Source organism: Parasteatoda tepidariorum, chromosome 2, assembly GCF_982258835.1.
Source record: "Parasteatoda tepidariorum strain Cologne lab strain chromosome 2, Ptep-v5.0, whole genome shotgun sequence".
Taxonomy (NCBI): domain Eukaryota; kingdom Metazoa; phylum Arthropoda; class Arachnida; order Araneae; family Theridiidae; genus Parasteatoda; species Parasteatoda tepidariorum.
Genome location: NC_141756.1, coordinates 90,728,284 through 90,754,889, shown reverse-complemented (window position 1 = coordinate 90,754,889; position 26,606 = coordinate 90,728,284). Strand labels below are relative to the sequence as shown.

The 26,606-nt window shown below is 29.0% G+C and overlaps 1 long non-coding RNA gene and 4 other non-coding genes across 8 annotated transcripts in view; 2 read left to right on the top strand and 3 right to left on the bottom strand.

The window, feature by feature from the left end:
* LOC122270466 (uncharacterized) overlaps window positions 1-26,606 on the bottom strand; it is a 112,428-nt gene that overhangs the window by 64,803 nt on the left and 21,019 nt on the right. For 3 of the 4 annotated variants that reach the window (XR_011636192.2, XR_006225813.3, XR_015431446.1), the window contains exon 1: window positions 23,702-23,858. The exons of the other annotated variant lie outside the window; for it this stretch is intronic. This is a non-coding gene — a long non-coding RNA (uncharacterized LOC122270466). Of the gene's footprint in view, window positions 1-23,701; window positions 23,859-26,606 lie in introns of those variants that run through there. 4 annotated transcript variants of the gene reach the window in all.
* Window positions 2,356-2,428, bottom strand: TRNAK-UUU (transfer RNA lysine (anticodon UUU)). The gene has a single exon. It is a non-coding gene; the product is annotated as a tRNA-Lys (tRNA).
* TRNAK-UUU (transfer RNA lysine (anticodon UUU)) lies at window positions 6,348-6,420 on the bottom strand. Its single transcript has one exon. It is a non-coding gene; the product is annotated as a tRNA-Lys (tRNA).
* On the top strand, window positions 11,697-11,769 carry TRNAK-UUU (transfer RNA lysine (anticodon UUU)). Its single transcript has one exon. It is a non-coding gene; the product is annotated as a tRNA-Lys (tRNA).
* On the top strand, window positions 21,952-22,024 carry TRNAK-UUU (transfer RNA lysine (anticodon UUU)). The gene has a single exon. It is a non-coding gene; the product is annotated as a tRNA-Lys (tRNA).

Sequence of the window (26,606 nt, the reverse complement as noted above, 5' to 3'; positions counted from 1 at the left end):
AAAAATTACAGGTTTCAAAAACGTCAAATTTAAAATAAAAGTTAAATTTGGGAAAAGAAAGAGTTGGAAATTTTTTTTTCAAGTAATTTCAGTGGTCACGAGTTTTTCTCACTAAAAAAAATATTACTACAAAAATGTATTATTTAAAATTTTCTAAAGTGAATATTATAATATTATAAATGAATAATAATTTTTAATATTTGTTTTAGATAAGAAAGAAACAGAGAATATAAAAAGCCTGAACATAAAAATAAAAAAAAATTGTTTTTCGAAAAATTTTTTACCAAAAAGAATTTTATTTTTACAAACCAGACTAAAGACTCTGTCTGACTAAAAAAAGCTTCCAAAAAATTTTTCTTGGAAAAATACTGCATGTATTTTTGGTTTTATTGATTTATTGCTAGCACAATCATATTATTTCATAACCGTTGTTGAACAGCCATCCCAATTCTGAGCTTACGTTCAATGTTCAATTCCGTAGCACTTTAACTATGAACTCCAACTGGAAGACAAGAGAGCGACTGAATCAAGTATTTGTAAAAACTAGCTTTTGTGGAGGACTTGTTGAATGAACTAGCCAGCATTTGCGTTACACGGTGAAGAAAATCACAAAACCTGCCGTGGTTAGCCTGATGACAAAGGGATTCTAACCCATGATCCGTCTACCATTGAGGATATTATTCATTATCACTGTGGTCGGTGCAAGTCAAGAGCAGAATGCGTACATCAACCATGGGTGGGATTCAAACCTGGGTCAATTCATTGGGAGGGGAGGGAAGAGTTTTATAACCTCCACTGAACAACCGACCCAGTTCTGAGCTTGCTGCCATCAATGTTCAATTCCGTAGCTTTGTAATTTTAAGAATCATTATCAATTTATCCAAAAAAGGAAAATCATTATTTTTGAAAATATGAATAATAAGCAAAATAAGTAAAATAAAAAGAAGGCTTCGAAAAAGAATTTTCTTTTTATAGTTAAAAATATAATTTCTTTACTTCATCAATTAATTCCTAATACAAATAATTATGAAATAATTTTTATCTTATAAAACCTAGTTGGCAATATCATCCCTTTCCGATTCCTGATAAAATCTGGAATATTTATCAAACCATATCATTCTCCCCCCTTCGCAATCGAAGAGTATCGAATCTTTTTCCTGACACATAGTCAATAAGCAACAATCAATTTCCTTTTCATTTAAAAGTGATCCCAAAACGATAACATTAACTGCTATAAAACCTCTCACCTTTTCCCCATATAGGATAAAGATCCGTTTAGAGCCACACACATATATGGGTGCCCGACACCATCACCTACTAATCCTGTCAAGTGATAATAATCTGACTCATGTCCCTGAATCGTACTATGTATATTCAGTTTACTTGGGGTGGCTTAGTAAAAGTGTACATGGATTGTATGTGCATAGGGGGTTGGGGATGATACCGTGGCATGGCACCCAGATAACCCCTCGATTCAAGAGCCATGCAAACATATAGGTGCTCGAGGTGCTGAAAGTTTGGGTTTGCTCTGATTCAATAATGCTACTGTGCATTTTTTTCCCGTGTTTTTTTACTATTCGTGGCTTTTGAGCCTCCAACTAGTAACGACATTTTTGGCATGGAATGCTTAAAAAGAAATAGGAGTGTTCGAATGTTTTGCTACTTTTTTTTTTGAGTTATGGAAGCTATTTTCCTGAAACGGTGTAAATATCCTACATAAATATGTTGTTGGATTTGTGAATTTAAAACTGTGCTGGTAGGGTTATAGGCTGCTAATGTTAAAAGCCAGATTATAAAAATCTATCAAAGATGGTGGGTAAAAAAAAATCAAAAAAATATATATTAATTAATTTTTAAAAACTATTTCGTAAATTACTAAATTAATTTTATTATTTTTTAAAAGTTGATTTAATAATATGTTAAAAATACTTAAAATATTATTTTACAATAATATTTACCGCATAATTATAGACGTGTATAAACCTAATTGAGTGATTTTTGAAAGTTATTAAGTTATTTCATTACTGAATTGCTAAATTCCTTTGAATATTTTTTTTAAAAATAAGCATGATATATGTTATGAGCATTTTGTATTTATTAAGAATATATTTTACGTAGTAATGAGGAGATAACGGTATATTTTCGGCTATGTGAAAAAAAAAAAGCGTAAAATAAAGCACACGTTTGCATATATATCATTTATATAACATTATACAACAATTACGAGCCTTAAAACCTTTTCCCTACGCTTTCCATAAAAAACGGATTTTTGTACACGTTTAGGCGCCGAGGTTTCACAATTTTTTGTTTATTTCCTCTAATCCAGCTGCACAAAAAGGAACAAAATTAATGGTCCGCCCGAACAGGGACTCGAACCCTGGACCGTTAGGTTAAAAGCCTAACGCTCTACCGACTGAGCTATCCGGGCTCTCAACTGATGAAGTTTCAAATGCTCTGTTTCGTTATACGTTTTTATTTTTAGAGTTTTCAAAACTTTAATTTCAGTTTTCATTACCACCCAAAGAAAATAATAGTTTCACAGTGTTTCTAAATTTACAGAATGAAAAGCCTTACAATTGTATCTTGTTTGCCTAGTTATTATAAAGCCTAGCTCCATCCTGTAAAATGACATCCTTCCGAAAAATTGTTTAGGCTAACCTGCGTGACCATCTACGACAAAAGGAACAATCTTCTTACAAACTGAATTTTAATTTTAAATTTTTTTTATTATTATTGCATATTCTATTATTGCATATTCTATTATTGCATATTCTATTATTGCATGTTCTATTATTGCATATTCTATTACTGTATATTCTATTATTGCATATTCTATTATTGCATATTCTATTATTGTATATTCTATTATTGTATATTCTATTATTGCATATTCTATTATTGCATAATTTTTATTATTATTGCATATTCTTTCCATTCTGATGTAGTTTAATCTCAAAGTAGTAAAAATTATGAACATTGAAAACGCCTTCATAAGAGGCCGTTACCCATGTTACCATTTTGTATTTTAAGTAAATTTCTGATTTTCGTTTTCTTGGTATTTATTTATTTGTACTTAAAACACTTTTGATGACATGGGAACATTCGATAACACAATACCTTAAAAAAAATCAAAAATAAAGAGATCACTTTATTAGATTATGAGATATATCACGTGATCATTTTTAGAACTTAAATGGCTTTTTCCTGAAAATTTTAAATCGAACAAATTATGCGATTTGTGGCTTTAGGTAAGTCGCTTAAAATTATACGTTTGTCAGTTTTTAGATACATTAAAAGTTAATTTTTTTAGACTTTAAAGCGATGGAAACCTTTTTAGATGATGTTAAAGAATTCTTTCCTCGAAAATTTCGCAAAAAGAAAAAGATCTTCATCGAAAATTTAATAACCCTTTAGCATTAAATGGGACACCGGTATCCCTTTTGTATATTTTTTCTGATGCTCTAATTACAACCAATATATCATGGTATTTTTTAATTATATAAGAAAAAAACATTTTAATAATTACTAAAAACATCTTTATGATTATTATTGGAATTATATTTGTACTTAAATATAAAATTTAAAATAAGTAGTTCGTAAAAAAAAAAAAAAATTATTATTTCATTCACATTAAAAAATGTATCAATAATTGATTATATAAATTTAAAAACAATTTAATGATGAATAACTGTTTCTCTTAGATCTAAACTGCAAATAAGTGCAAATTTGAAAAATTATCAAGGTCAAAGGGTTAATAGCATGTTCGAAAAAGAAAAAAAGGCTGCTTACTTTATAAAAAAAAAAGAAAATAAATGAAATAAATAAGCGCATAATTATGGGAATCGAAAAATATGCAGATATGAGAAATATTGAAATTACAAATCAGCAGATCGAGATATTCTTGCCTTTTTTTAATGTTAACTTTATTGTTCTAGTGCTTTATAACTTCTTTAAATTAGTTTAATAATAATAAAAACCCGATATAAAAATACCTCCTAGAAATCATCAACATTATTTTCTTTTCAGATCTAAAATAAGCATGAAATAATCATTAGATACTTTTTTATGTATTTTATTCACTATTGCATAGGCCCTCCTGTTTCAATACAAACGACTCCTTTCCACCCCTTATTAAAAGCATGCCCTAATGTCTGTCATCTGTCCCTGATGGCTTCAGGGTTCCCTGATTACCCCGATTTCGGGAAAGGGGGGACATGAGCAGCATATGAGGAGAAAAAGTTATGAAGAGTTTGAGGGGAAAAGACGCGAACTAGATCCCTTAATTGAGCATTTATTGATTTCATAACTCAATATGAGCACAATGCGTGGGTGTAACTCATGATGAGTGGTTAATCATGATTATGGAGAGAGGGTAGCCCCCGTTCAAAACATGAATTCTCTTTGAATTGAATGAAATGGAAGGTGGTTTTTATCTAGTAATGTTAATTAAGACGAATAATGTGGATTAGTTCAACTAGGAACACAAAAGGAAAATTTCGGTTTTAAAGCATAATTGGAATGAAATTTATATTTTATACGTATAAATAAAAGAAAAATATGTTTTTATAAAATTAACTATTAATTACACTGGTGAACAAATTTTTTGTTGCATTTATGCAAATGCCTAATCTTGCCTAATTCGGGGAGGGGATTTCAAATCTGCAAACAGTTTTTTTTGCTAATTTAGTTACAGACGCTCTTATAAATGATATCCTTAGTCTGTTTTTTTTTTTTTTTTTTTTTTTTTGGTCGAACTGTGAGCGTCATATATGACAGGGAGTCGCGTAATGTTGCGACAAACTTCTAGGGGAGTTAGGGAACATCATCAGGATTAAAATTGCACATGAACCCATGCCCGGAATTGTCGTCGCACGTGGTTAGAGGGGCTTACCAGTTATGAATCGCTCAGAAACACGCGTAGAAAAAGATTATAGTAGTGGAAGTGCCCAAGCGGCGTAAGAGGACATTTTAGGGCATGAGTTTTAATCCTGATGAGGTACCCAAACTCCATGTAGAAGATTGTCGCAATATATTCACGACCCCCTATTATAGATAACTTTTTAAACTTGAACATTTTGACAAAAAATGTAATTAAAATTTCTTTAAAAAGAAATAATAATAAAGTTAAATAAAAAACTGTTGATTGGAGAGAGAAATCGATTATTATAGATTTGAAATCAGCGATACGAAAGTATCTAAGATATGTTAAGAAAATCTCATGTTGAAGGAAATAAAAAAGAATTAGTTCTCCAGTGTTATCATGAAAAAATGCATTGTTAGTAAATAAAAATCCTTTATCTCAAACTTAATTTCTTACTTATAGTTAATAAAAAAACTTTTTCTTTTAACTTTAATACTATTAATGTGCAATTTTACTGTCTTAATTATGGTTAGTAAATAATTCTCTTTCTTCCTGCTATAACAAATATGATAAATTCTTGTTTCTTACTTATGGTTAATTAATAATATATTCTGATGGTATTTATGTAACATTCTAGTTTCCCACTTATCGTTCATAAGTAATTTGTCCTCATCTCACAATTTCATTTGTCTACAAATCTAAGTTCTTACTTATGATTAAAGAATAGTTATGTTTCACTTTAATAGCTTTCGTTTGCTACTCTACTCTTTTAATTATAGTTAATAAAAAACTATTTTCAATATTACGATATAATTTACGCTCAATTGTCTAGCATACATTTTAAAAAATTATCAAAATTTTGAATACGTTTTTATAAAATGTTTAAAGTTTTGAATTTTTTAAATGAATTATTATTTATTTTAACTTAATAAATAATATTTTGCGAGAAAATAGCTCATTTTACTAATCAAATATTTAAAAAATATCGATAACTGGAGTTTAGTTAACTTTTGTTTCGTGCTTTTCTCGGGAAAAATTAATTTGTAGTTCTAATCAATTAATTACCTATATGATAAATAAAAAGTAATACAACATGAACAGTGACTCGACCTATCTGAACTGTTTAGTTAAAAGCCTAACGCTGAACTGACTCCGGATTGCTAGCTATTGATTATTTTTTAGAAAAAACCTATGAAATGATTTTTACTTGCCTACAAATTCATGAAAAATAGATAAATAAACAAATAATAAATTAGCAAGATTTCAAAAACTCTACTTATAAATATAAAAAGTTCTGATTTTTTTTAAATGTAGCAGTATAAAAATTTTCAAGAGAGTATATCACTTTGTTTATCAAATATCTTAGAAAAATCTCAATAACAGAGTTTCACCAATTTTTGTTTCACATTTTTCTCGGACTGAATTAAAATGAAGATCTAAGCATTCTATACAAATTAAACATTCTATATAAATTAAAAAGCATTCCCGCCCGAACAGGGACTCGAACCCTGGACCGTTAGGTTAAAAGCCTAACGCTCTACCGACTGAGCTATCCGGGCACGCTTGCTGCTGTATATTTTTACAAATATTACAATGTTCTACAGTTTAAAATCGTGTGATTTGTTTTTGAACTCTCTGATTTGAACTGTCGATGAGAATTTGACAGCTGGCTAAAAACAAGACACCCACAAACAAGAACAAAAATAGATTTTAATCTTTCGCTTCTCATTTTATCGCAAAAATGTTGCAATCAATGCGTCTTAGTTGTTTTGCCAGAAATTAAACGTAAAAATTTGGAATTCTTTCTTTCATTTTTTTCCAGCCACGTGACTTAAATTGTTATTGTGCTGTTATAGGTTAAAAGGGCTGAAACATTTTGCATTCGTGTGATTGATCTTAAAAAAGTTAAAAATAATAACCTTTGAAAGTAAAAAATGAACGTGGGGAGATTTTAAATTGGAAAGTTTTAACTCGTAAGGTTAGAACACATGCCAGTATAATTCGAGAAGGTATTATCGCTGACCTAATGAAGTTCCGATGAAAATATAAGATTGTCAGGTAGAGTGATTAAACGTTTTCCTTTTGAGACCCAACGTTCAATATATTTGACAAAATTTAGTTAAATTTTATCACTAAAAAAATAGTAGTTGAAGAACTTTTTTCCATTTGTATGTCTTTGCAAAGCTATTGTCTTCGTCAAAATATAATTGGATTTATCCGCGTTGGACGAGGTTTTTAATTTATTACTGGCGGGAAAGCGCGGGGTGGGCCCTAGCCTTCTCAAGGATCTTCCATCCTGACTTGTTCGCAGCAACAATTTTCCAGTTTTTATAGTTCTGTACGAGGATGTACAAATATACAGAATTGGGCCATCTGAGTTTGGGTCTTCTTTTTGGTCGATTCCCAGATGACTTAGTCATAAAAATCTCTTTAGATATACAGTGCGCAAAATTTTTTTTAAAAAAGACTGTTTATTTTTTAATCTAATGATCGGATCTTCACGTTCTGGGACTCACTTTTAATAGCTCAAGGGGGTGACCTTAAATATGCTAATTGAGAAGTGCAGACGATATTTCAAGTTACGAAATCAGACACAAAAACGTACTTTCTCTGAATAAACATACGTTTTTTTTTAACGAATTCGGATTTCTGACCCTCCATAACATAGGGGAAAAAAACATAGGGGATAGCCGCAATCTGGGAAATATGGTCATCATAGTTCGGTCAGGAGAGCCATCCAAAGTTTTACAATTTGCGCATTTTGCCATATCTCGGAAACTTTTTAAGCGAATTGAGCAATTTTTGCACACAAACATAAAATTCGCTTGCCCAAAGATATTTTCTAGCGAAAAATACTTTTTATTAAATATTTAATATTCTTTATTATTTTATTAAAAATAGTTGAAATTTTTTTTAATTGTAAGGTATAAAACTTTTTACATCAATTAAAATGCACGTAATAAAATACAGAATTTGAGTGCATTCGGTAGAGTAGTTCTTGAGAAATCGGATTTTAAAAATACGACTTCCATAAAATTTGATTTTTGTTTAACTATTTGATCGATGTCACGTATAAATATTGTATTTTGTCATGTAAATTTTCACGCTTCAAAATTATATTAAAAATAATTCTAACTTACAATTCGAAATTTTTTCTAATTAATTTTTAATGTAATTATCTTTTTTTTTTAATGGAATTATCTTTGAATAAAGGAATTCTACAATTGTGTGTAAAAATTTTTGAATTCGTTTAAGAAGTTCATGAGTTGTGTTGTAATACATAAAAAGTAAAATTAACATTAAGAGGTCCAAACTTTAGATAGCTCTTCTAACCAAACTCTGGGGACCATATTTCCCAGATTGCGGCTACCCCCTATATTTTGAAAGTCAGAAATTCGAATCCAAAAAAGTTACATTTTTTCAGAGAAAGAATGTTTTTGTGTCTGATTTTGTAGCTTAAAAAAATATCGTCTGCACCAATTAATAAGCATATTTGAGGACACAACTCGAACGGTGAGAATGAGTCTCCTAGAACGTGAAGAGTTGTTCATTAGACCAAAAGTTATTCAGGATAGTCTATTTCTTTTTGGTGTGTGGAGAGGGGGGGAGGCGTGGAAGTACTGTAAATTTGTTTAGTGACCGCCTTAGAAGGACAGCTTATTTCATCCTTTGATTTTTGATATATTTAGTAATGTCCTGTTTCTTATGAAGACAGTAAAGTTCATGGTTAAATTTCATTCTCCATATTTCATTAATTTGGACACCACCGAAAATACTTCGTAGAATTTTTCTTTTGAACGCACTAAATACGCATTTGTCTTTTGACAAATGCGTATTTGGCGCATGTAAGTACAGATCTTATAAGTACTTGATATGGTAATGACTCGGTAGCAAATCTAAAGAAATCTCAGAATCTATACAGCCAATAAAAAGTGATGAAGCACATTAATTTTTCTGAAATTACAATAAAAAATCAAAAGAAAGGTAAGAAATTATTCAAGTAACATTTTAGACTGTTTCATGGTGCATAAATATTGCATATTTTGATTCAAGTAGATTTTGTTTCTTTTTTATAAGGACAGATAGCGCAAGACATCTTAATTGGTACTAATATTGCTGTTTTAAGATATTAAAACACAACAACAAAATCGTTGTGAAAATATGCATAAAAAATGAAAAATAATCATTATTATTCACGTAGTGTAACAAAAATTTATTTCGGATTTAATTCATTATCTTGTTGCGTTCTGCGTCGACATCCCTGGCTTTGACTTATCAACTTTTTGAGACTGTAATGCGTTTAACGATGAATCACGGGTTTAATAGTAGTTGGGTTTAATAAAAAACGATCTTTAAGTTTTTAAAAAAAGTTTACAAAAAGGTAAAAGTTAGAAAATTTCAACAATTTTTTTTTAACCACCATAAGATTTTTAATATTGCTGAAAAATAAGTTAAAAAAATTTCCTGCGTAATGCTGAAATTGATTTTGGGATTTTTAATATTTATGTATTTTTTTTTTATTTATTTTTTTTTTTTTGCGTGATATTGAACGAGTCAAATGGGCTCGGATATCACCGTCGATAGAGTTGTTGCCCTTAACCTAATGGTTCGAATACCTGTTGGGGCAGAATGACAATTTTATATAAATATTTAAAATGTAAGTAAATCTTTGGAATTAGTTATTAGGAAATTCTGGATTAAATAAAACTCAAAAATTATATTATACTAGTGGGCTGCGCCCCCTGCTCGCTAACGCTCGCCAACCCCCGAAAATTGCTACGCAATCTATATGGTTTGCTTCGCAAACCAAGCTCGCTACTAACTTAGGTACATTGCAAATGCACAAAATTCTAAGAATTCAAAACAATCATTCTAATCCATATAACAACTTTTTTTTAAAAAAAAAATTACATCTTTTTAGTAAATAAAGTCATCAAAATAAATTTGAATTCAAATAAAAGACATGTAATTCGTTATACCTATTAGAAATGTGCTATAGTACAAAATCTGAAGATAACATTTCTAAAACTGATATCTCTTTAAAAAGGTTAAAATTTTGGCTATAATTATTAAATTCGTAATATATGAATTAGTGAAAAAAAGCGCTTTCGACAAAATACTAAAATAGAAATCTATCGACAAAGACTACTCACTTCTGCTTAACTTATGCTCTCTCTGGCTATTTCAGTTTCCGTTTTTAAAAGCACTATATGTTGAGCGATCTCAGCTAGATTTGGCATGTGACATATTTAGCGGCAATCATTGGTCGATTTTCTAGCGTTGCCATTCGGGGAGTAGTAATGAGGCTTTTTTTTTGTCACAGTGTAAGAGAAATATATATATAGATTCTGTTTGCATATGCTTGTACCTCCACTTCCCACGTGCAAATATTATTATCTATTTGTATTATAATATCTATTTGTATTAGATCTATTGGTGAACAGAAGTAATTTTTCTGAGCAAATTATTTTTTAAAATAACATTTATATTGTTATCAAATTATATTGCTCAAACAAATTTGTTGAGTTCACAACCGTAATTTAAAGTTTACGTTTACCAAACGGGCTGATATATTGAATACAAATTTTGCTTGCATCTCATTGTGCATGATCGTTAAGTTCTAAATCATTTAACAAATCTCTTCAGCTGTAATTTATAACAGTATATTAATAACAGTATGTTAATAACTGCTATTAAATAACTTTATCATAAAATATAGCTCCAGAATTACATTATAATATCTTTCTCTATATAAAAATCTAACGATTATGTCGCAGTCTCTCAATGTTGTCGGTGCATTTTATGGGCCGGAAAATCACTTGGTTGAATCCAGTTTTTCCTCACTCATTTCCATATTGTTCTGGTTCAGCATAAAATTAATAAAAGTCATAAAGGTACTATTTTTCTATAAACATTTTTGTATCCCTTACTTAATGTTATTTTCCTGTATTGCTATTATTACGCTTTTAATTCAAAAGTCTAAAACTAAGAGCATATATTAAATACTATTTTTGCTTGCATCTCAAAGCGCATGAAGATGATCATTAAGCTCTAAATCATTTAACAGATCTCTTTAACTGTAATTTATAACAGTATATTAATGTTATTTGCACAAAAATAATAATTTTAAAACGGTAAATAAGATTAGACCTCTATTCTAAATAACTTTATCTTAAAACGTAGCGAAAAATTACACTATAATAATAATGAAAAAACAACGATTCTCTTAGTTTTTTTAGACTCTTGAATTAAAAGCGTAATAATATCAGAGCAGGAAAATGAGTTTAAATTAGGGATACAAAAACATTCATAGAAAAAAAGCATGTAAAACTCTTATTAATTTTGTGCTGATGACAACCCAAACAATATGGAAATGAATGAGGAAAAACTGGATCCTACCACATGATTTTCTGACCAATAAAAATGCACCGACAACAATGGAAAACTGCGACACCATCATTAGAATTTTATATATAGTAAGATTCGGACTAAAAATCTGTCTATCAGATATCTGTCCAATCAATCAGAATATATATATATATATATATATATATATATATATATATATATATATATATATATATATATATATATATATATATATATATATATATATATATATATATATATATATATATATATATATAATATATATATATATATATATATATATATATATATATATATATATATATCGACCAAATTTTCTAAAACACCATAAGTGGATTGAAGTTTTCAATCTTGTTAATAAATGTTAAAAGTTTTCTGTGTGGAGTTTTAGGATTTTTAGTACTCATATCTGCTAATTTTCGTAAGATATCCAACTCAAAAACGAGCCCGGATAGCTCAGTCGGTAGAGCGTTAGGCTTTTAACCTAACGGTCCAGGGTTCGAGTCCCTGTTCGGGCGGATTACTTTTATTTATCGTATGTATTTTCCTTTTTTAAATGTGAGTTTATGGTATTCATTGGTTAAGAGTTTTTTCTGAGCTGAATAGCTGACAAAAATTAGCTGAACATATAGATATTATTTTTAGCTATTAAATATGACTATAAAACAAGCTATAAAATAAAATAAATAAATATAGTAATAAAAATTAAAATAAAAATAATATTTTTAAAGACCACGTTTTTGTAGTGGAGAATAATAATTAAAAAAAAAATTGAAAAACGAAAAACGTGGGGCGCATGAAATACATAACAGTAATGTTATATTAGTGATTGTATGTGTGCTCTTGAGAATATGTGCATGCACATCTGTAATTGTATCTGAATGTGGATGTGGAATATGTTTGTGTATATGCATATGTATGTGGATGTATATGTGGCTGTGCATGTGTATGATTAAGAAAATGTGTATATGTATGTGTATATGTACTGTTATGTATTTCATGCGCCCCACGTTTTTCGTTTTTCAATTTTTTTTTTTAATTTTTATTCTCCACTACAAAAACGTGGTCTTTAAAAATATTATTTTTATTTTAATTTTTCTCATTTTGGATTTTTTTTATTTCAAATTATAATTTTTTTAATTTTTAATTTTTATTTTATATTTTTTAAAAATTATTACTTTTCAATTATTATTCTTCACTACAAAAAACGTGGTTTCTAAAAATATATATTTTTATCTAGATTATTTTTTCTAGTCAAGAGCAGTCAAGACTACTACAAGACCACTACTAAAATAATAGAACTTTCATTTTAAATTAGGGATACAAAAATCTTTATAGAAAAACAATACCTTTACGACTTTCATTAGTTTTATGCTGATGACAACCAAAACAATCTGGAAATGAATGAGGAAAAACTGGATCCTACCACGTGATATTTCAGCCAATGAAAAATACTCCGACAGTAAAAATCTTTTTGCCTGCCATGCAATACTAATTTGAAATAATGGAATCGACAACAAAAGACAATCTCGAAAATATTTTTTTTTTAAATTTTAATTTTATTTTACTTTGTATGTCTTTTTTCTCTTCATTTTCATGTGTTGTCATCCAATTCTGAACTATGTGCCAAATTTGAAGTTCGTAGTTAGTCGGGAAGTTAGTTTAAAATCGATTACAGAATTCCACCCGGACAGACATACACGAAGGCAAGTTTATATAAACGTGGTAATAAAAATCTTTTCACCTGCCATGCAATACTAATTTGAAATAATGGAATCGACAACAAAAGACAATCTCGAAAATATTTTTTTTTTGAATTTTAATTTAATTTTACTTTGTATGTCTTTTTTCTCTTCATTTTCATGTGTTGTCATCCAATTCTGAACTATGTGCCAAATTTGAAGTTCGTAGTTAGTCGGGAAGTTAGTTTAAAATCGATTACAGAATTCCACCCGGACAGACATACACGAAGGCAAGTTTATATAAACGTGGTAATAATAAAATAAGGAATTGTTTTCTTGCAAATATTATTTACAATATAAAGGGAATATAATGGCAGTATTAATAAAGGTTGTCACAAATTTTATAAGCAACAATTTTATAATTTTGAATAATTTTATATAGATATTTAGAAATTGTTTTGTTTTTCAATTATTTAACTATAACAGAAATCTTCACCTCAATTAGAATGATAATAAAAGCATTTTTTTTCTTCTTTGATTTACCAATTTCGTAAAACATATTTAAATATAAAAAAATTAAAAAATCAATTATTATTTTTATTGAAGAGACATTGCTAAAAATGTTTCATTAACTTTCGGAAAAAATGTAAGAAATTTTAATAATCTGAACTATCAAAATTTATCTATACTGTTGTAAACTAAAATCATAATCATTATTGGGTGCTGGTTTCATATATATTTATTTTAACTTAATACACGAAAACTTCATGGTATTTTAGTGAGCAATCGGTTGAACTATGTTTATTCAAACAATAACAAATATCTAGACAAGAAAAAAAGATTATTCCTACTATTTTTTGTGAACTATTTAATAAGTTTCAGAGGAGTACAAATTTTTTAGTAATTAAATTATTATAAACTAATAAAAAAAAGAAATTTTGGGAGATTATTTATTTATTTGTTAAGGAACCCATATTTTTCCAAAGACAGAAATTTTATAAAATGTGGTATTATTTTCATTGAAATATTTTTAAACTACATTCATTAACAAATTTTCGGCGAAAGGTGCGAAAACGTACCATTTCAATAAATATTTTTTAGTACACTGTGACATATATTTTTCACTAATTTTATTTTTCTGCAGTTGTCAAGAGTTCTGAAGACATCCATAAATTATTAGTAATTCAATGAATGAACAATTTTTGTTGATAAATTTTTAAATTATTCAAGTTCTTTAAAACCTAAAACTGTTATTGACAATTTAAATTTTTGTAAAATGTATAATTATTCCGTATTTCAATGAAAATAATACCACATTTCATAAAATTCCTATGCTTGGCCTAAAATGGGTAAAGACAAAAAATAAGTTTCGTGCATGAAAAATAATATTGTATTTAAGAAATAAAATGTTGCGTATACGCACCATTGGCCAGATCAATGAATAATTCGCTTAGTTCAACAGTTATATTTTTAATAGAAACATTCATAGAAACAAACATTTTTAATAGAAAAATTAAAAATTAATTTTTTTTAAATGTAAACGGACTTTGCATTTGATGCCTAAATAAATCGTGCAATTTTTGCGTACTTTACATCGTTTGCTGGCTTTCTTTCATGTTTATTTATTGCATGGCCCATTCTATCAGTCCGCACTTCTTTTGGTAGAGCTGCGGATGATGGGCGACCTTCGTTAGGATGGTCAACTTATAATGTACTTTCACCAGATGGATAGTTCTTGGATTCAGATTTTAATAGGGGAATGGCCATATAAGATCTGAAGCCTACAAGTGATATTTCTGAGCAAGTTGAAATTCTATGTAGCTTCTATGAATTTACTTTAACGCTATCAATGATGTTTTTAAATAATGGCCACCACCATTTCTTACCTTTAATTTTGATGCGGTAATTAGCTATGGTATTGTCATGTAGGTCTACACCTCCCATATGCTTATTGTAATCCGAAATAACGTTGCGTTGTGAAATCACAGCATCTTTTCGTTCTTTGAGACTGAATCGCTTGGAATTTACAAGGGGAAAAACGATACCGCTATTAGTAACAATTTTTACCACAGTATTGTCGTTCATTTTTTTTTTGCACATCTGCATCCTTGTAATATAAGATATAACCAGCTGTGCTATTTTCGCGAACTGTACCAGATGCACAGAAACCCTTTTCTTGCAAAATTTCGAATAAACCATAGGAAGAGAAAAAGTTATTAAAATAAATTTTGAGCATCTCAGGTTTTGAAGCAACGCTAAGTAACTTCAGAACAGAGCTTGCTTCTAATGGTATATTTTGTTGATCACTGTTAGCTTCAGAACCTCCACAAGGAATGAATTGGAAAAGATATTCGTCAGACAAAAATAAGGATCACAAACACCAAAATTTAAATCCGAACCTTACGGATTTTCAATTTATAAACATTTTTGACGAATGCCTTCTCGAAATAAGGCACTATCTCTTCGTCAATTGACAAATGTTGATAAAATATTCCAAATTGTAGATACTTTTGAGTTATGTGCATAAAAAAATGGGCTTAGCTTAGCAAATTTGTCGGTTTTATCAAGACAAGAGTTATCCGACAAATGAATATTTTGCGTTATGCTTTTAAATCTATTTCGACTCATGCATTTCCGAATTATTGGCAATCGTTTACTCAAATAATTTCAAGTAAATCACTCTAAATTTTCAATGAAACTCTGAAGAGCCGCGATGGCTCAGGGGATAAAGAGTTAGTTTTCCAATGAGGTGAATCGAGTTCGAATCCCAGCGATGGCTGGTCGATACGAATTCCGCATCCGGCTTGCACCTACTACAGTGCTGACGTGAAATATCCTCAGTGGTAGACAGATCATGGGTTAGAGTCCCCTTGCCGTCAGGCTAACTGTGGGAGGTTCTCGTGGTCTTCCTCTCCATGTGAAGCAAGTGCAGGTTGGTTCCATCACGAAGTCCTCCACGAACACAAATTTCTTCCAATTCCTGATCCAGTCAGTCTCTTGTCTTCTGTATTGGGTTTAAAATTACAAGGCCATGGAGTTAAACATTAGTAGGCATAAACCCAATTTTGGGTCGGCTGTTCAACGACGGTTATAAAATAAAACTCTGAAACCTTGCATAAAAAGTAGGTTTTCAAATTTTGCCTATTTCTCATGCATTCGACCAATGGTGCGTTAACGCACCATTAAATTAGAAATAGAAAAATTATCATTTTTTTCACGATATATTTTTTTTTTTAAATTTTATATCCAGAATTTACAACTTTAACCAATTATAAAAACATATAATAAATCTCAAGTGGGAAAATTATGCAGTTTCAATAACCGTTTGAAGCATGTTTTGAAAATTTCTCAGCAGAAGGTATTTACTGAAATTGAATTACTAATATATTATAGATGTTTTCAGATCCCTTAAAGACAGTAGAAAAATAAAATTATTGAAAAAGATTAGAAACAGTGTTTATAAAATATATATATTAAAATGGTGCTTTTAAGGAAGAGCAAATATTAAATTTGTTAACGAAAGAATCTTGATACAGTTATAGGAATTAAAACAACAACGGGACAGTGTTGGTCATAAATATACAAATGCTATTATTTTCCGACCGACAGGTGTTAAAGTGGTCAGCAATTAAAACATTATATTAAATTGTTAAATCGATTGAAAAACAGCTTTTTGTTTACAGAATCACTCAAATCGTAAAATTATCAAACAAAACAAAAAGATAAGTACAGTCGGACCTCTATTTAATGAAGTCGTTAAACCCTAATAATGAGTTCGTTATATGGAAAATTCGTTAAACAGAAAATCACTTTTGAAATACTTAACACAAAACAGGCTTTAAATTCCAAAACAGTAGATATAATTGAAATAGCAATTGATACACTTTTATCTTGTAGACTAGTATCTACTATTTATTTTATAAATCTTAACCGCAAAAGAAATCTGCATGGTAAGCAAGAATAGAGCAAAACATTATCCAGTGTTACACTATCACGCTACATATATTTTCAACGAAGAAAAGAAGCTAAATTTATGTATAAAGTTATAGCTGCATTTATTTTAAAAGTAATTTTAAATACATTTCCACATGGGTTCTTAAGTTTAACTGCTAATAAAATCTGTTAATTTTGTCTGAGTTTTTCGTTTGAAATGCAAACAAAAAGCGAAAAGTGGCTTCGAAAATTAATTCAAAGCTATTTCTCCTATAGAATGCGTTAACAAGTTTGAAATGATTCGAAATATTTTGGGAAATAGGGAATGTGGTTCTCAAAGAAATGATCGTTAAATAGAAAATTCACTTCGTTATTCAAAAGTTATTTTAAGAAGAAATTTCCAAAATGTTCTCGGTTCCTGGAAAAAAATTCGCAAATTAGATAAATTCGCAAAATGGAAGTTCGTTAAATAGAAGTCCGACTGTATTTGAAACAAAAAATTTCCAATTGGAAGAATTTTAAATTTTAAATAAAAATTGTATTTGGGGAAAGAAAAATCTTCTTCATGGTGTTTAAAATTTTTACTAACTGAATCAAAACAAAATTTGTTCTATGTAAACTTACGTCATTTATTTGATTTTCAATTCAAAAATTTTTAAAATTGGATTACTATAGTAAAAATATAAATTAAAGCAAAAAACAATGGAGGGAGAGGGGAGTGGCTTCCTTGCATCAGCATTGAAGGGGATTTGTAGTTTGCTTACTTTTTCTAATTGAAACCCCCCTCCCTCAGATTAAAAATGCACATTCAAAGCAAATAACCTTTTTAAATTTATTTCTATAAATTTCTGAAATACTACTCGTTCACCTCTACATAAAAAATTGCTTAATATTACTCAGAAAAAAAAATGAATTTATTTAAAAGATAGATGAGGAAAAAAAAGAGTGTTATAAATTTACCCATATTTCAAAATAAAGGAGCCATTACTTTCTCATAACTCAATGGCTGAGATTGAAAAATAGAGTTTCGTCTTGAAAGATATCACGCATTGTTTCGACACAACCATTCTTCAATAACTCATTTTCTTGAAAAAGATATTTATTATAGAAACGATTATGAGCTTTTGATAAAAGATGCTGTCGTGGAAAATTTTTCCTTTTATTTTTCCACGATATTGTTCATCTATTTCATCTATAATGATGTAAAGAAGAGTTTGCGCATGCGTCTGCGTACCTCTCTTATTGCTTTTAAGCAATAAGACAAACTTGAAGCTAAGCTTCTTAATAATTTAATAGTCTCCTCAAAACTAAAATAATTTTTTTCCTCTTCCATAAGTCTTAGCAAAATGCAGTACAAGATATATAAGCATAAAATGTTACAAATATTAATACATTATGCCGAAGTCACACGTCGTACAAGCACAGAGGACTCCAGGGCTATTTGAGGTAGTAGAGTCTCGCAATTCTGAAAACAGCAACTAGAGATAATTTAGCAGCAAGAGAAGTCACGCGTTGCACATGCACAGAGGAAGCTTACAAGAACAGTAATTGCAGAAATGTTTCTGTGAGCACTTTGTTATAATATTTCAATCGCGATGTTGCAGAAGCATGTTTGTTATCACTTTCTGAATTTCGTTGCGTTTTTTTCTAACTGTTATGTATTTGTTACATTCCTACAACTTTGTGTGCTGTACGGGTTATAACTCCAGAACCATTTGAGGTAGAGTCCCGAAATTGGGACAACAGCAGCGAAGGATAATTTTAACCCCAGCAGCTAAATATCGTTCCAAAATTTAAATTAGTATGTTCGGGAGTGACATTTGAACATAAGTTTTTATCTTTGATTTGTCATTTGATTAATTTATCATTGTTATAAATTAAACTAAAGATGTTCTAACTCAAAAATCGTTATACGACTCTCAAATTTACAAGTAAAAAAATATTTTTGCATTTTGTAACTATAAAAGACAGTCTATTAGCTACGAAAAAAAATCCGTTAGATGATAGGAATCATGTTTGTAATAAAATATAAAGTCTAAAAAAGTAGTTCAGTTATTTTTTTTTATGCAGATTCAAAACATTATCAATAATTGATTTTGTAAATCAAAGAAATGATTAATTGCTATTCAATTGCGATTCAATGATGAATTACTATTTCTCTTCAATCTAAATAATTACAAATTAGGAAAATTATTGTTTGGAAGTGAACTGTTAGTCCTTACTTGCCAAGGGACATATTCACCTATCTATATCTATTTCATAACCGTAAATTAATAAAATTCGTTGACCAGAATTTAATAAAATTCCGTAAAATAATATCCGTAAATTAATAAAATTTCGCTTAGATTGATCTAAATTAATACACAATAATTAAAAAAGTATGAAAATGTGTTTACTGAAAATTCTGCGTCATACGGTTAAAAAATTAACAATTTTGTTGAAAATATTTACAATTTTGATCAAAATATTCGTTGATCATGAAGATCAAATATAACTTTATTTATTGTAGGTTTTAGCTCAAAAAATGGAACAATTAAATCGCAATTCTTTTTTACCTGAAATCGCCAGATTTTCAAACTCAAAATATAAATTGAAATCTTAAATGGAAACAAACTAACAAACATCGCTGATTGGGTGAGAGCATAAAGAACGCCAGTTCTATCCCAGTTGATGGCAACATGTAATTTTTCTTTCTTAGAGCTGAAAAATATGGTTTTTATTTTATTTTACTTCTGAAGTATATTATGTGAAAAAATTTGTTTCAGAGTGAAATCTTAATTTAATCTATCTTAATTTAATATATCGAAAAAAACGTATACGGCGTATTCGTCAGTTAATTTGAAGTCCATTTGAGAGCAAACGTATTTCAACAGCAGCAGAACTGCGAACTAGACTTTTAATTTATTTACGATTTCTTTTATTTTTATGGGTTTCTTCTTTCTCTTTTTTAAAGAATAAAGGTTGTTATGTATGTGGCGTAAAAAGTTATACCTATAAGAAATTTCATAAAATCAAATCAGAATGCTCATAGAGCTCGAGCCTCGGTGGAGCAAAAGGTTAGCTTGTTCGGTTGTTAAGTGCAATGTTGCTGGTTTGAGTCCACCCATAGGGTTAAAAAAATTTCACAGAAAGTACAGGTCCAGTTAACCTTATTGGTAGGGTGTTGGGCCCATATCCAAGAGGTCGTGAGTTCGATCTCAGCTCCATGCAGTTAATGGCGACTGGTGCACGTTAAATCTGTCGGGTCACAAAATTCTCCATGCTCCTATAAGAAATCAATACCTCTGGGAGTTCTGAATTGGAGATTGATCGGTCTCTGGTTCAGCCAAAATTACTATTTATGGATTAATGAATGGTTCCACCCTATAAACTTGCGGTGGACGTGTGTGAGGCTGAAGTCGTATTCTCGGCCATAGATGGCGCTACTGAAAAACTAGAAACGTACACTCGGTTTTAAATTCACTTCTTGCTATTGGCATGTAGCATTAAAAACAACAACAGCAGCATAAAATGCTAATCGACTTATTGTAGATCTCTACGATTTCGAACATTTTTATACTTTTTCTTTTTACAGAGAAGATGCTTATCAATCTGTAATTGAAAATGTATACTTGTAGCAAAAATTTTTATAAAACTGATTCATAATCTAGGGAAATGATAAACTATACTAGTTAAAAAATATTGCTTACTATCGATTCAAATCTTTAAATGAGCTTCTGTGTCAAAATTTATTAATGCATTTCGTTGTTTACCGAAAGGGTGGTGATTCGAGCCTACCCTTGGCCGGCAACAGTTTGATTGTAAATGCTAAACGAGCTTAATTTTTTTATTGTAACACCAATGGCGTAAAACTTTGAACAATAACTTTTCTTTTTGAATAATACTTCAAAAACAATAGTTTAAAATTTTTCTTTTTTAAAAAAAAATATTAATTACTTTTAATTATAAAAAAAAAGCCAGGTAATTTTTACAAATAATTGCACTTATACATCACTAAATTGGTAAAGCAAATTGCATTCCTTTAAGATTGAATTTTTTGGGAACTTTTAACATACGGTAATAGTTTTAAGTTTTGACAAATAAAAATTTCCAAGAAATTATATTTGTAACAAGCAAAACTGTATAGATTAATAACTAAAGTGTTTGGTTTGTTTGTTACCATTGTACTGGAATTACACTAATAAAATATTGGCAATAGTCTGAGGAACTAGAACCACTTTTGTCGCAAGACCGATGGTGGTTTGAATCATCCGACCTCCGCAACGCACTTCCCAATCGCCCAACCGTGCATGGACTTTTCCTGCTCGGAGCATGACATAGTCGTAGATCACTATGAAATGACTAGAGAAAGTGCAGTCCCACTAGCCCCTGCCTTTATCGTAAATAATCGAACCCCCATGGATTCTGCTATTTCCTTTTTCCTCATGTTTTTGTTAAAATATTTAAAAAATTTTAATTATTTTAAATAAAAACTCATTGTATAATTTAGTTAGAATAGTGAATCACAATTTAAAAGTAAATGTATTTCAATCAAAGAAGCAAAGGTTGTGAAAAAAAAAAATAGGAAAAAGTGACTTTATAAAAGAAGGAATTTTGTAAAGATTATATATAATTTTAAAGATTAAATTACTTTTAAAAGATTTATTGTCAGTACGGTAATCAGAGATAGCTCAGTCAGTAGATTTTTAGGCCTTTTATTGTAACAGTTAAAGGTTCGAATTCAATTTCGGGCTGTATTTTTGTTAATTACTTCAGTAAAAAAAAAATCTCATACCTCCAATTTGTCTTTTGTAACCTAATAGGTATGTTGGAGTTCTTAAAAAAATTTATGATGTTTCTTTTCGTTTCCCCTTCCTTCCGTTACTTTTCGTAACAAATAATTTCGTGATACTTTTAACAAAATATTCATGATTTCATTTAACGAGATTTATGAATCGCAATTATTAAATAAATTCTGCCTTAAATGAAGCAAATATTAAAAAATAAAAAGTGAGAGGAAATTGACACAGCAAAAGTAGGAATTTTGCTGAGATGTATACTTTTTGAAACTTCACAACTTTTAAAAGATAAACCAGTTGTAGCTGAGCCCGGATAGCTCAGTCGGTAGAGCGTTAGGCTTTTAACCTAACGGTCCAGGGTTCGAGTCCCTGTTCGGGCGGTATTTGTTTTTGCTGCAGTTTATTTCATCAAGTGTAACTCCATGTCTGAAATCTATTTTTAGTATTACTTATGTATTTCTGTATACTTTCAATACGTTTCCTTTTTTCTTTTTTTTTTATAATTCTTTTCAAATTACTGGTCTAAGAATTTAAATTTAATTGTCTTGAAAGAACCTTGACAAACCAATTGCTCGTATTAGCTTATTCGCCAAATATGATAGATTCTAAGTAATGTGAAAACTAAGTTACTGTAAATTTTATTTTATTCACTTTATTTATTTATTTATTTTTTAATTTATTTATTAGAAAATTTAAGTAGAATCGGATTTATTTTTGCAAGCAAAAAAAATTTTTAATAAAATTATAGTCAAGAAAAGAGATAAGAAATGAACCCTTTTGCACTGTTCAAAATAAAGCAGTCTGCTTTGTGTTTAAAGAATCTTAGAATTACTATAATGCTATAATAATACTATAACACTATAATAATTATTATCTGCGAAATAAAAACTGTTATAATTATAGTAGTTTACAATATAAACGCTAAAATTAACCACTTTAAAATAGTTAATTAAAAACCACTTATTTAAAAACCACTTAATTTAAGAAATAAAAATTATTACAATTATAAGAATTTGAAATATCGTCAAAAAATGTTTTAAAATTTTTTTTTCTACATCGATCAGATTCGAAATTTAATTACTCTTAGGTTCGTTTATTTAGAGAACTGAAATTATAGTATGTCCATTTCTATTATTTATTTGTGCTTTATTCACGCTGTTTTATGTTCTGTAGACAAATTTTGTAATTTTCATATTTTGTAAGCTGTGTGAAAAAGCATCTCTTAAAACGGTGATTTACTTTTTGATTTTCAAAGTATATATTTTATAAAGACACTAAAGTATTTAATTATATTTTTATCAATGCACATCTTTTCCGGAAACTAAATACTTATTGCCGAATAATTTCATTTGTTTGAAATGTGGTGAGCATATTCGAGAAAAAAATTGTATAACGATTTCAAATGTATATAATAAAAATATCAATGAAATTTTTTTTATACATATAAAACATTAAATTAAAAACATTGTACTTTTAAATAAAGAGTCAAATTCCAATTTGAATAAAGAATCGGGCTCTCAGCAGTCCTTGGTTCCTTTTCAATTATCCTTGTCATTCTGCCACCCTTAACCCTTTGCTTCCGGTGTTCCATGTTGTACCACCAGATGTGGTTCACATGTCGTACCAGCCGTAAGCAAAAGGGTTTAAATATGGCTCTGATTGTAGTACCAAATCTGCTGTCGCTTTTTCAGAGAATAGTTTTCTATCACATGATTTGTGCTTTATATGTTGTTTGCTACTATATTAATACTATATCAGTGTCAAAATTGTAAAAATATGTTATAAAAATTTTATAGTTTACTTATATATATGCATTCCCTTTAAATCAGGAAATGACGTAAAATTAAATTTTTTTTAAATCTTATGATTTCTTATACGAGAGCATGAAAATGCAATAAAAAGGAAATCATGTTATCAAAGGAAATAATAATTATTACACAATTTTGAGATCAAGAATTTAAAATGGACTTCAGAATAAATGGTGGAAAGAAACAGAAAAACTCTTTAAACTTGAAAAGTTAGAAAAAAAAAAGAGAAGGAATGGGGAATCTACTTACTTCAAGAACCCAAACTCGGAGTAAAACAAGCCCCGGCAACGGACCTAGCGAAGATGCAAAACCCGACTAAATCCTCACACAATCCCACCTTCCGCTGACCAGAACGTTCGATCGGCTGCCTCCTCCGCAAAATCGTCTGCCGGTTCCGCGGCCGGGCGAGGCTCGCTTTTCGGAGACCCCCTGCCGGGGCTCTTAGGGGGGCCCCTGCCCGGACGACATCCAACAGGGCGGGACATAAAGCCCTTTTCCATGCATCATGCTATTGTATCCAGAGGATTTCCATGTTGGTTTTATTTTTGAAAGAATAAGAATATTTTTAGACACAGGAGAACCTTTGTTTTTTTTCTACTTCTCCGATTTTATTTATAGCATCCATTTTTATTTTCTAGACGGAAGCTTACAAAATTTTTGTGAGATTCAAAATAGGAGTTTCTTTCTATTAATTAAATTATTATATAGATAACCTAAGATCCAGAGTCCAATATATTGGACAGCATTCAGTACAATTTTAAAATTAAAAATTTTATTTAAAATCCAAGATGCCGAGGATAAACTATACGAGGATAAACTACGAGGATAAGCCTCTTAACAAAGCTATGTAAAAATATAATTGGATTTATCTTCTTTTGTTAGAGATTATAAATACAATGAAAAATTGTAAGAAAGGTAAGTAATTCTAATAGCTTTTTGGGAAGTTTAACGGTATATAAATATACTATAATTATATTTATATGTCTTAAAATTTTCTTTCTAGTCGATTTAGTTTCTTGAACAAAATGTGAAGAAATATGCGTTATCCTTACAATATGCAAAAAATATTTAAAAAAATTTAGTGTATCCTTTTTATGTAATTATTAAAAATAACTACAAAAATAATTAAGTATCATTTATTCATTTTCAAAAAATATTTTATAGCATTTATGAATTATTTTTTTCCGAATAGAAATTTATTTCAGGTAAAAGTTCTAAATAAAAAAAAAAAATTTCTACCATTATTTAAAGCTCGGGTCTCTAGAGTATAAAGATTGTATGGAAACGTTTTTTTTTTTTTAATAGATAGGACAGATATTTTTTTATGCTAATTTTTTTACAAGCTTTTAAATAGAAACGAAACTGATAAATTAATTAAAAGTTTCGTAGGGTGTTCTGCAATCACCATCCTTTATGTGTATTTTTTGAGTTCTTATAAGAAATGAAGACACAAAAGCACACAGTACGAAGGAAAAGACTTCTAAAAATTTACATTTTTGTGATTCTTGTCTCTATTTTATTTTACATATAAAAGTTGCTATAAGTGAACTAAACACTGAACATAATCACTCTGTACAAGTCAAGGTTCTTTGCTTAAAAATAAATTTTAGTTTAAAAATTTGGTTTGAATAAAGAATTATGGATAGACAAGAAAGATAAAAAGACGCTTGAAACTTTAATAATGTGAAATTCATGACGTTTAAAAACTAATGAAAATGACTAGAAAGAGCATAGCTTGTTTTTCCATAAGGCCTGAGCATATATGGCAACGTTACTTTTAAAAAGTAACGAGTAAAAGTACAAGTATTTTTAAAAAAAGCAGCGAATAAAAAGTAAAAAGCTCTTATTTTAAGAAGTAACGAGTAAAAAGTACAAGTACTAAACAAAAAAAGTAACGATTTAAAAGTACATTTCTAGGAAATCGAAAATTCAAAGTAATCTAAAATTTTATTGAATAATATTCTTATGTTCTTCAATGTTTTTGCAAAATTGGTTTTATTTATTTAATTATTTTTAATTTTGAAAGTTATGAACATTAATTTACTTTCGGAATGTTATAATATAATTTTATGATATAATCGCATAATATAATTTTAAAATCAAATATAATTTTAACATCAAACTTGTTATGGATTTGCACTAAAAAAAAATTTTACCTATTGATTTTAATTTTTAGTTTATTATTTTTATTTATTTAAATTACCATTGATTTCAAATTGTTTTACTCTATAGAAACGCGTTTTAAAAGCACAAAAATAAACAAAGCAAACATGGGGTTTCAGATAGCTTTGTGTTCTTTGAGCTGGTAAAAAATAATTGAATGTGCAGTGTAAGTTGAAACAGAACAGTCTACAGTTTTATTTGTAACAATGGCTAATGCTGAAGTCATGCGAGAAAATCATTTTCCGAACATTTCTGCCAAACGGAATGATTAAAATTTGTAAACGAATTTTAGTATCAGCGGCTAAATTAATACCTTCGAGTTTTCAAGAGTTAAAATAGTAAAATAGTTTTCAGTCGCACAAATAGTTCCGAAGTTCTTAGAGATTTGACTGGGCGTTGTTTGACAAGGTCGGGCATAAACATAATTTTAGGAAAAAATGTACTAGGTAAAAATGTATTTAGTAAAAAATGTATTAAGACAAAAATGTATTATTAGTGAAATCAAAAAGAAAATTGAAAAACGTAATAGCAAAATCCAACAATTTTTATTTAAAATGTATTAAACAAATGCATAAAACTCGAAAATGAATGAAAATAACTTCTTAATTAATATTTTTATTCATTTTGCAAAATAATTGCATTTTGACAGCACTTTTTTTAATTTTATTTTTAGAAAACTTACCGAGTTTTAGAAAAAAGTAACGATTTCATTCGACATTTCTGTTACAAATACTTGTACTTTTTCCCAAAAAAAGTAACGAAAGTACAAGTAAAAGTACTAAATTTAAAAAGTAACGAAGTACAAGTAAAAGTACGTACTTTTTACTTGTACCGGCGGTGCAAGTAACGAAAGTAAAAGTACTGCCATATATGGGCCTGAGTGACCTAGCTCTAGGGTCTCCCTAATATTTCAAGAGATTTCTTTTTGGGTCTTTCCCTTAGAATTGTCCAATAGAATAATGAATTAAAGAAAATTGTAATAGGTATCAGC